Genomic DNA, 12,435 nt, shown 5'->3' with positions numbered 1-12,435 from the left:
ACTTGCCTACCTGACCCTCTCCATGAGGGAGAAAATGCTCTGTTCCTGGGCTTCCCTAGTAATGTATGATTGCCATCACCTGTGGGGAGATAGGTGTTTCACCATAGGTGATGGTAATCATACATTACCAGGGAAGTCCAGGAACAGAGAATTTTCTCCCTCATGGAGAGGGTCAGGTAGGCAAGTATGCTTTGGTACTAGCCTGGTGGGCTATATGATTTAATCATACAGCGGTGTTGGTACTGGTTCATTCTATTGGATGAGGGTAGTTTATGCTGCTTTCACACCGCATACATGGCATTGACCCGGTAATTTAAAACGTTTAAAAAAATGGCTCAGACAGCCTTAGCAAGCTCGACAGCCGTGCCCCTGTCCCGTTCTCGCTTGGCTCGACTGGAGCTCGGCGGTCGGGATTCAATGTCCCGGCCGCCGAGCGGCGAGAAGGGGGCGTGGCCGCGAGTTGATGACGGAAATAGACGAGCTCCGGCCAGGAGCTCGCCTATTTCCGGCTTTTCTCGGCAGAACGAGCCCGACAGCTTATGCTGTCGGGCTCGTTCTGCGGTGAAACCCTGTTCAATGCTGTCGGGGAAGACAGCATTGAATAGGGCCCCGCAGCCATCTCCCCCGTCGGGAGATGGCTGCGGGAGCACGACTGTGTTTGAATACCCCCCTTAATCCGTTTCACACCGCATATTTTAGAATGCATATTACCTGTTTAAGTGCGGTCTGAAAGGGGTATTACCATTTCAATGCTGTTTTGTCCCATCACATTACACAGGGACACGGAAACGGGTAGGACCCTGCTTTTTAACCGTTTTGAATTACCGGTTTTCTTGAACCAGTAAATTTAAAACGGACCTTTCACACTGCACATATTACCGTTTTGAAACTGTAAAAAAAACAGCATTTTACCCGGTAAAAAGTGTGGTCTGAAAGGGGTATTAATGTGTGGACTGTGCAATGGGGTAGACATATTTATTGGTTGTTTAGTGAGTTCTTCTGGAATCTGATAGACTTATATGAAGAGGTGAATTTGGAGGCAACATTTGAAGGTTTTAAGCCAGCTTCTTGTAATAATTGGTTTTCATTAGTCAGCTTCTTTACTGCTATTTACAAACATATGCTCTTAATGGGAGTGCAGAAGAAAGGCAGGAACACCTAATTTACCAATTATGCTAGTATGGATGCTTGAGCCACTGATCTTCCCCTATTTATCTAAGTTTGCTTTAAACTGTATAGACCTTTATTAATCAGGCAAGAGACAAGTCCTCCCTATCCCTGGCTGGGCAGCACAGCACTTCACTGAGAGGCCCTCATTCTATGAAGATGGATGACTACACAATGCGGTTGTTAACATGCATTACAGATTGTTCTGCGGGAGTCATGATCAACTGAGACTTTCAAATTACCAGCTTTGTTGTTGAGAGACAGCAGCCGTAGATTGGGGCTGACAGCAAAAATGTGGGAGGAGGAGCAGGCTATGGGAGAGAGGCAGAGGCGAAAATTGAAAGTTTTATAGGTATAATAAGAGATCAAGGGACATTGATTGAGCTGCAGTGCAGTTAACAGCTCAAGACCATTGTCAGTGCTGTAAATCTGCTTTGAATTAATTAAGCATTGCTTAGGTCCCTCTAGAGACCTGTAAATAATGCGTGAATATATGCAAAGAATGCCTAGGTGTAAAATTGTAAATAACATAAGTTGAAGCATAAGAAAAGGAACATACTTAAAGTAAAATGGGAAAATATAAATATCTGTTTGGCAGAATGTTCATTGGATGTCTGGGAGAATAATGGAGCCTTTAGCCCCTTACTTTTTGCAGATGAGCGCATTCACCAGTGCATTCATTATGGCACCAGTGAGGCTGATTCTAGTGTCTGACAAGCTTCTTAAAACAATTATATGAGAGATTTAGGACAAAGAAATAACTAGAGGAGCAATAAAAAAAAGTTGCATCCTCACTAATCACTGCACCCAGGCAAAGCATTTTGTTTCTTCGCTCTTTGGGTGTCAATGTTTTCTTTTTAAATTACCCAAAACCTTATTTTGAACAATGCAAACATGTTCAAAAACTATCAAGCTGGTTCGACCATGAACAACTGTACCGCACATAGGCGTTATTTTAGACTGTATAAATATTAGGGCACTGCGCTAATTTGTGTAATAAAGCAGCTCAAAAGGTAAAAAAAACAGTTAATATTTAAGAGAATGAGTGCTAATAAAAAAAGGGGGATAAAGGAAAGGTAAATAGAATAGAACAGAATTAAGAGCACACAAAGCACCTGAAAAGAAAAATATTGGTTAAAACATAATGTTTACAATCTTAATAAAGTGGTTGTTGTGTCCTGTGAGTCTGCACTTTCCCTACCTCTACTTACAGACGCCGGGGTCAGACGGGAGATGTTTGCGGCACAGCGTGGTTAAAAAGCTGCTTCTTCTTTTGCCTCCGACTCGCCGGCGCCCGCTGTGATGTGATGTCACTTGCAAGATGTGTGGGGCGGCTTGCAGAGCGGGATGTGGCAGGGATAGCAGGGTCTTCACAGTGGGCAGCGGTAACAATGCGTTTCGTGCATCAAGCACTTTTTCAAGTTTAAAAATGGTGCTGCTTTTTTTTCTTTTATTGCAGAAAAAACTTTATTAAAAAAAAATTATTTGTAAAAAACGGAAATGGTCATCAGAATATCGGTGGGAATCATATTCCATTCCAATGGGGTCTAAATATATTTGTATATTTGTTAAAAATTAAGGGCAAAGTGGTTTGACAGGATGTGAGTAGCGAGTCCTCTTTTAATGTTATAAATGTGTTCAGAAAACCTGATTTTGCGTTGTTGTTTCATTTGGCCAATGTATTGTTTTTCACAAGGGCAACAAAGCAGATATAGTACGCCTTCTGTCTCACACGATATTGGTTCTTTAATTGAGTATTCTTTTCTTGTGATGTTTGACGTAAAAGTTTTCTGCGGTTTGGTCGAAGTTCTGCCTTCATTCTTACATGCCTTGCATTGCAGACATGCGTAGAAACCACTTGTTTTTATTGTTATTAGCTGTTTCTTGGAAATGTATTTTTCCTTGGTTGTGTCAGTGAAGGCATGTTTCTGTCTTTGTTCCACTTTGTCCTTTATATGAGAGTTGATGCAGTGATATGTCTGTCTTGTCTCTTTACTTCTTTTTATAACTTATATGTGCAGATCTTTGTAGTTTACTTGTTTATGTGCTTCTTTATAAACTGCTACACTGCTGTGTGAGGGATCCATGTCTGATCATTACACAGCAGTGCTGCTGTGAGGAACCATAGGCTTCTATGTGGTTACGCCAGCTAGTGCTGGTGTAACCATTCGCAATGAAGGCCCATCGGGTGGTGCTTTAGTAAATTTTAAAATGCAAACAAAAAAACAGGGTTTTTTACAGCATTTTTCTTTTAGTACATCCTGCCCTCTACTATAAACTCCCTGTGTGTCCTCACACGTTGCATTGCATTTTTAAACTACATCCCTTTAAGTGCTACACTACCTCAATACACTACATCCTCTACACACACTGTGCTAAACCACATAACCCTAAATATTGTACTACACCAATGCACTACATACCTTATATGCTACACTACATCCCCCTATATGATACACTAGACTAAATCCCCAATACATTGCACTTCACGACATACTCTATATGATACACTAAATCCCCCCCCCCCCCCCCCACACACACACACACACACACACACACACACACACACACACACACACACACTGCAGCTGTGAGGAAAGATGTTAGGATACAGTGGGATGCTTATATGTTGACCGTTGGAGAGACTTTACAGTAGGTATCGTTGCAAGGTGGCGATGTGGAGAAAACCATGTGACAGGCGCTGTGCAAACCCTTAGGCAGCTCAGTTTTCAAATCACGGTAGGCTGGATAAATGGCTGGGCTCAATATTCTGGGGCCCCTCAGTATTCAGAGAGCAGTGAGTAGCAGCTCCTGCCAGAATTATCCATGTAAGTCAAAACAGCCAAACGACAGGCTGCAGACAGAGTAGATGATGGTTCTCCATGCCCCCTCAAAATTGGCACCCAGGTCACCTGCACCCTTTGCCCTACTCCTTGCGACCCAGAGTTTACATTGAAAACAGTTTAACAGGTTTAACACAGCGCACCACACCAAAATTTAAAGTGCGACTGACACTCAACACACTGGAATGGAATGGTAGTGGCAGACCTGTGGTTGTGCATATGAAAGAAGAGGGAGGAAAAGTATGCAGCATGGGTAGGAGGAGGGCTGGCAAGCATGAACTTTAAAGCAGGGCAGGGAGAAAGAGATGAGACAAAGTAAAAGGAGGCTGTAGGGCAGTGATGGTGCCACCACTGGGGTCCTGCACTCTGTACAATGGGAGAGAGGATAAGGATGCAGCACAGGTAGGAGGAGGGCTGGCAAGCAAGAACTTTAAAGCAGGGCAGGGAGGAAGAGATGAGAGAATGTAAGGGAGGCTGTATGGCAGTGCAGTGCCGGTGCCACCACCGGGGCCATGCCCTCTGTACTATTGCAATTGTATTTTTCATAGTACCAGTATTATATTTGAAGTGCATTGGAACCATACAATGTAGACTATATAAACTGCAGAGAAATATGTGTCGTTTATTTGTTTGTCTTTAGATATACAAGCACACCCTCAATTTTCGCTGTTCCAGCTACAGAAAAGACATTGTGGCAGTTAGACAGCTGCTGATGTGTTCAAAGCTATGAGCAGGTGTAGCAGATTAAGAACGCTTTCACTGAACTGCCAAGCCTTGATATAAAAATGGAACTTTCTCTTTCACTTTTTTCCACCTCAACGATCATATGTGCTAGAAGCTAGGGTAGACTGAGGCTATGGGCCAGCTATACTACTTAACATTACATGGAAAGGAAAATGTGAGCATATAGTGACAAAAGGTGGTGACCTAGCAAATAGCACCTTCAGTCACATTTATAACACAGTATTTAAGATGATACTTGTAACGTATGAAGAATATTCACTCATACAAGACATATTTTACATTATTATTAATTAACCTAAATATGAGCTACAAAAAATAGAAATCATTTAGAACATTTCAGTTTTTTTTTATTAACTAGTTTCCAGCCCATTAAAATGACTGACCATAACAGTAATTTCAGCATACCCAAATGGAACAACACTTGAATTGCTCCGACAGGCACAACCTGCTGACCGCCCATACACATCTTCTCCATAGAGATGAGGAACAGCATTAGCCTTTTTTTATATACTGTAGGATGTGTTAAAATTGAGCATACATATTACAGACATTAAAGAGGTGTAATAAATATTATTAACAAACCCATTTATATTGCTATAGTGGCAGAATACAGAGTGCACATAGAGCAGTATTCAATGCGGAGGGCGAGTTGTGACAGCGAGCAGTGCTGCCTGCCCTGACCCTCCTGTACATGCCACTTCCCCCTCGCTAGCTTTTTGGAGCGAGGGGAAAATGGCATATGTGGCCGCTAAAACAGCGAGGCTTGCAGCTTAATGCAGCGGGCTCCCTCCATTAGCCGCGAACCTGCTGTTTGGCGGAATCCTCGAAGTCCTCCGACAGCAATGATTCCCCCAGAATGTTGAATAGGGTTCGCGGCCGGCGTGGGGGTTAAACGGCGAGGATCTCTTGTTTTCTGTTATCCCCGTTGTTTAACCCCCTAGCCAACCGCATTGAATACACCCCATAGAATTTGCATTTGGACAATAAAGCCACATTTAAAATGTACAATTTATCCTGACTATTTGCATCACTGCAGCTTTCTTGGACACAGCTTTGGATCACAATCGCTACCTTTAGTCTCGCTGTAGGCCATCGGCGTAAGCCTAAACATACTGTAATAACATTTTCTATACCAGTGATAATGTTCCATAGACATCTCTACAAGACTAAATACACAGCATGACAGTAAAAAGGCACATCCGTGCTTGGGTGCAAGACAAAAAATGATTTAAGAACTAGTATAAACTTCTAGCTACAGTAATTCAAGCACTGTATTGACATTGCAACTTTCGCTAGATATTGGAAAAATTGGGGTGTTCTAAATTTTTGAAACAGTAATTTGTTTGTTTGTTTGTTTGTTTGTCTGTCTGTCTGTCTGTCTGTCTGTCTGTCTGTCTATCTATCTACTGTATCTATCTGTACTATATCATTTAAGTGATGTCTTAAGTTCCGTTTATGGTTGATCTTAGGCATGGTTTACTTAGTAAAACTATACTTCACGAAGGTGGACTAACTAGATTGCTAGCTAATTTAGTCTCTGGGTATTTCTAAAATAATGCTGAATGATGTTAATCATTTTATTTAAATGATGATCTTTCTTTAATCAGACTTATGGTGCTTAACAGATAGGATGAACACAGTACTCTGCATAACGCAGAGACAATGAACATGAGGCCCGATTCAGGATCATTCACACGGGCTGTAAATTTGCAGCCAGAGCAATAATCGTACTACCGTGCATGCGCACAGTACGCAGTGCACATATGCAAGCCATCCACCTGAAGGCGGCAAGTGAAAACACAGGCATTCTCTGACCATTGGGAAGGACAGCCGCAGACGTCATTAGCGGCTTCCTTATCCCCAAGGCCTTCGCAGTGCCAAGTGAATTCTGGCTCACTCAGGGCTGCGAGCTGGGGGAAAATCATTGAATTGTGAATGATTTCCCGCCTGTGTTCATGACTGCATACACGTTTGCAGCTGTTTGCAGGAGCGGGAAGCAGTTATACCAGGTTCAATTGCCTGTGATTGAGGAATGTGGATTCCAATAGTCAGTTCTAAGAAAACATTGTTCGAATCTTTCCTATCTCATCTTTATTGTGTACATCATCACCAGTTCAAGCCAACAAAATCAGGGGTCAATCAGATAAACCTTGTTTGTACAGTCATAGTAAAACGTACATGGTCTGGATGGCTTGTCTTGAAGTCTTCTAAAATAAGTGAAAGGATTGTAGATCTGTGCACTTGGAGGGTTAGACAGTGGTGGAGGAATTGCATAAGCCAAAATCAGATAAACCTAATACTTATTATGTAAAAGTATAATATGCACCAATTTGACTGTGCTTTGAATGAATTGTAAAAAGAAAATGTACTACTCTTTGAGTGTGGCCATCGCTCAATCTGTTTCTATTAATTAACTTTTGGGTATGAGTTTGCTCCCATGTGAACATGCTTTCTATACTTTATGACATTTATTTTCTGTAAGTATAGGACTACAAGTTAAAATAAAAAAAATGTAAGTAGTAGCTGAACAGAAACAATTGTATATGCTGATCTCTCATCCAGACAAATGCTGCTAAGGGGGGAACCTGTGTTTTCAACTGAAAGGTGCCTATTATAGTTTCCACAGTAACAATACTGATAGATCATTGAAAGTGCAGGAATTGACTATAGCCTGACAAAACTATTCTGCATTCCATGATCTCAGAGCTGACAGCTATTCTTAGTGGGTGTCTGAGCTATCAAAATGTATTTCATAAACACCATTGTTACTGTAACTTGTAAGAAGAAACTTTAGTTTGTAGACTTGTTTTAAACATCCCGATCTGATAACACAAATGGCTGTTACACAAGCATGCACTGTATTTCCGTGCCTCTATTGTTCACCCAGTAGCAGTATCCACCAGTATCTAGTTGATAAAAAATAAATGTGGGAAACTAGCATGCTATACCACAGTCTTTTCTCTATAATTCATGTAATTGTGCAGCATCGTGATTAAGATCGTTTAAGATCAGTGAATTAAGGGGCATACACACAGGGTGATCTCTTAGAAATTAAGCACATATCGCTCCGTGTGTACACCTCGTAGCGATGGCGCCATCTTTACAGATTGTAAAAACCCAAGCATTGGTCATTTAAATCCCAGACAGTTCCATTCTTCACCATTTCACCGTTCTTAATACCATATTATAATCTATGAAATAAAGATACAAACAGGAGTTGGCCATTTAAACTTGCGGTCAAATTCATTTTGATAATACAAAATAAAAATTACATTATTCATATTAAATTATTAAGATAAGGTTAACATGTATGGCAGGGCACCAAAAATGGATGACAAAACAAGATAACAAAAACAATCATATACAGTATTTTAAAAGTTATAGTGAAATTATAAAGTAACTGGTTCATCTAGTTGTGATATACATATGTTGCCATGCTCATCTATCCCTGATCGCCATGGCTCACTCCCATTTGTCACGCCAAATTCGCACCCACGGCTCGGAATTGCCATGCTGCAATATACCCACTCACCAGCCAGTGACTTCTCAGTTATTGCGGTAACAATTAATGTGCTGGACCATTACATGTTGTTGGTAACTGCACAGTAGCACACTCCACTTCTAATTGATGCAAGTGAGGTACTGGCCTTGAGACCGGTCCTTAATTAAACTTCATGTTATAACTTGAGGAGCAAAAATAGTACATTTTACTCATCTTTACACTTTTTTAAGACCTATTTGAAGTGCATACTTAAAAGATAGCAAGAAGATTCACAGTAGACAAGTAATTGAGTGTCTTTGTGGTATAATTTCAGCTTGGATAGAATAGGTTAGATGATATGGCTGGCAGAAAAATGCCACCTAGTAAGAATTACTAATGGGGAGTTGGTTAAATTAACACAAGCATCTGCATCATATCCTTACAGTGGTCCAATATAGCAGCTGAGATAATGCCCATGATATATGCTGAAGACAAGAAAACTGCGTATATACTGTACGTATATATTTCTCCCAAAGACTACACTCCCTAGGTCTTAATCATGCAGCCCTCTCCTGGCTCTCATCTTTTCCTATCTGATCTCACTTTCAGTTTTCCCTTCTCTGACTCTTCCTTCTCTTCACTACCTCTGTCAGTTGGAGTTCCGCAAGGCTCAGTTTTAGGTCCACTGCTTTTCTCAATCTATACCTCATCTCTTGGCAAACTAATCAGCTCTTCCGGATTTCAGTATCACTTGTATGTGGACGATACTCAAATCTATCTATCAACCCCAGAATTGTCACCAGTGGTTGTGGGGCGAGTCTCTGAATGCCTCTCTGCCATATTATCTTGGATGTCTTCTCGCCACCTCAAACTCAATATTTAAAAACGGAATTGACTGTATTCCCACCAGCCAATTACAGTTACCATCCTGATATCTCCATAACTGTAAGTGTAGGTTGAACTTGATGGATGCACTTCTTTATTCAGCCTTAACTACTATCTAACTTGACTATCCACCCTACCCCACAAGCTCATTGCCTCTGAACTGTCCTTTGTTCCCCACATTCAATCTATCTCCAAATCGTGTTACATGTATCTAAAAAACATATCCAAAATATGACCCTATCTTAAGTCCGAAAAGGAAAGTCAGAGGTGACTTGAAGGGAACCCGACAAGGTTTTTTGGGGCACGCTTGTAAGTAATAATATATGTTTGATATGGTGTCTAATATTTAAAACTTAACTTTTAATTATCGAAACACTTAAAAAACGGATTTAGCATAAGAGGGGTTATACATTTACTGAGGAAATTCAGTTAGTTGGATTAAGTCTTCCTCCTCCAAGCAATAAATCAAAGTAATGCTGACTAGGTCAGGTATTTAATTAGATAAACTTAGCGAAAATTGGTCACACATATAGCTATTTCTTATTCTGACAGTTGTAACAAAAAATGATGTCTGTTTATCATCTAGGATTGAAATAGCAATTCAGATGGCGCAGGACACACCACCCCTCAGTAGTCAATTAAAATTGTCTGTAATATCAGACGAGAAGACAGGGGTTTAGAATCACAAATTGACAGGAGAAAATCAGGATAGAAGTAAAGAGGTGTGAATGGAGCGTCACTCTCACAGCTGTTGGCTTCTGCTGTTGTGGTGAATTACGGCACCGACTATTCCCTGTTAGTTCCCCAGACAGGTACTTGGTCGGCCCTTCACTGCTTAGCTTCTGGGTTCGGATGGTACCAGGCGATTCAGTGAGGTATGGCCGTATGTTTGAAGTGCGAGAGCCCTGCTGGTGGAAAGTGGGCTCAAGCGTGCTTCTGCTGTTGGTCCTGCAGTAATAGGATCCTCCCTGTTACCATCGAGGCCTTGCAGGGTGAATAATTAGCAGGAGGGCCAATGAGAGAGTCACTAGGGTGAGATAAAGGGTAGTAAGAAAGAGGGGGGATCTTGTGTCTGAGCCCAACTTCTGCTGTCCCCAATCTTACGATGTATAGGATTGGGGATGAGAGAGACGGGGTGAGGCGATCCTCCCTGGAGTGGAAACCACGAGAATTTAGATGAGAGTAAAGAGGTGAATGTACCCTCAGTCCAGGAACTTGGCTAGTGTTCCAGGTGTCAGAATAGGGTTTGTCTGATCACCCAGTTCACCCAGGGGTTTGTTTAGTACTGTTTAGTGAGTAAAGGAAACAGTGACAAATCCTGACATTTAGCCAAATTGGCAGATTTTTGTCGCTGTAGTATTGCAAAGTAACAGTTCTTGCGGTTAGACACGGTTAATGGCGTCTTACAGTCAATAGACAAAAAAACCACGAAAAAACAGTAAACAAAGTAGTTTGATAGCCACAAAAATGATTTTTGGGTACACCGTGTACTTAATGGATCCTGACTGATTAACAATTGGTGGATTAAAGTGGAAGTGGACTTAGTCTACAGGTCAAAGTATATGCAATGTATACTGGACAGCAGGCATAATCTGTCTATTTACAAGGCAGGTTGGTAAGTTGGGTCTGACAGATCCTGGCCCTTTGCCAAATCTGCAGATCCTAGTGTGTATATGGCACAAATTGTATGACAGAATCCTATAAGTCCTCTAAGTACATAAGGTAATATTGTACAATCAGGAAATCCTGTGAAAGTAAAATTATTTAGATCCTGGTGTGTATACACTACAAATTATATGACAAAATCACATATAAGTCTTCTAAGCACATAGAGTAATATTGTACAATCAGGTGATCCTGTGAAGGTAAAGTTGTTTGCATGTACATATGCACATCCTGTGCTTCGAGCAGTGTAAAGAGGTTCTGGTGAGTGTGCGCTGCAGTTCAATATGCCGCGCAATCTACAGTGAGAGATCACCTAAAGTTTTCCCAGGCATAACACATATCATTAGCTGATGCGTAAAAGTGGTCCTGTAGCGTTATGCTACTACGCAAGCGCGTCTGTCCTATAGACAGAGCTGCGCTAAGTGGAGCGGCTCTGGAGTGTGGGTGCTGCCGATTAAATTGTTTGCAGGCACAGCCTGCTTTACCTTGCTGCCCAGATGCAGCGAAGAAGGCGGGAGGTAGTCGGACGCCGGAGCGGGGTGTCCGTAGAGAGCACGGTCAAGGGTGTCCTGAGGGGGGTGTGTCCTGCGCGTCAGAGGACACGTGTTTCGCAGAGAAGCTTGTTCACTGACGCGTCAGTGAACAAGTTTTTCTGCGAAACACATGTCCTCTGACGCGCAGGACACACCCCCCTCAGGACACCCTTGACCGTGCTCTCTACGGACACCCCGCTCCGGCGTCCGACTACCTCCCGCCTTCTTCGCTGCATCTGGGCAGCAAGGTAAAGCAGGCTGTGCCTGCAAACAATTTAATCGGCAGCACCCACACTCCAGAGCCGCTCCACTTAGCGCAGCTCTGTCTATAGGACAGACGCGCTTGCGTAGTAGCATAACGCTACAGGACCACTTTTACGCATCAGCTAATGATATGTGTTATGCCTGGGAAAACTTTAGGTGATCTCTCACTGTAGATTGCGCGGCATATTGAACTGCAGCGCACACTCACCAGAACCTCTTTACACTGCTCGAAGCACAGGATGTGCATATGTACATGCAAACAACTTTACCTTCACAGGATCACCTGATTGTACAATATTACTCTATGTGCTTAGAAGACTTATATGTGATTTTGTCATATAATTTGTGCTGTATACACACCAGGATCTAAATAATTTTACTTTCACAGGATTTCCTGATTGTACAATATTACCTTATGTACTTAGAGGACTTATAGGATTCTGTCATACAATTTGTGCCATATACACACTAGGATCTGCAGATTTGGCAAAGGGCCAGGATCTGTCAGACCCAATTTACCAACCTGCCTTGTAAATAGACAGATTATGCCTGCTGTCCAGTATACATCGCATATACTTTGACCTGTAGACTAAGTCCACATCCACTTTAATCCACCAATTGTTAATCAGTCAGGATCCATTAAGTACACGGTGTACCCAAAAATCATTTTTGTGGCTATCAAACTACTTTGTTTACTGTTTTTTCGTGGTTTTTTTGTCTATTGACTGTAAGACGCCATTAACCGTGTCTAACCGCAAGAACTGTTACTTTGCAATACTACAGCGACAAAAATCTGCCAATTTGGCTAAATGTCAGGATTTGTCACTGTTTCCTTTACTCACTAAACAGTACT

General features: G+C 41.8%; 1 protein-coding gene and 1 pseudogene across 2 annotated transcripts in view; one reads left to right on the top strand and one right to left on the bottom strand.

The window, feature by feature from the left end:
* Nucleotides 1–12,435, top strand: part of GRIK3 (glutamate ionotropic receptor kainate type subunit 3) — a 524,589-nt gene that overhangs the window by 389,360 nt on the left and 122,794 nt on the right. The window lies entirely within an intron of this gene.
* On the bottom strand, nucleotides 9,892–10,009 carry LOC146060813 (5S ribosomal RNA; annotated as a pseudogene).

Source organism: Crinia signifera, chromosome 2 (genome assembly GCF_055691185.1).
Source record: "Crinia signifera chromosome 2, ASM5569118v1, whole genome shotgun sequence".
Lineage (NCBI taxonomy): Eukaryota > Metazoa > Chordata > Amphibia > Anura > Myobatrachidae > Crinia > Crinia signifera.
The sequence above is the reverse complement of the archived record's forward strand: the minus strand, read 5'-3'. Positions and strand labels throughout refer to the sequence as shown.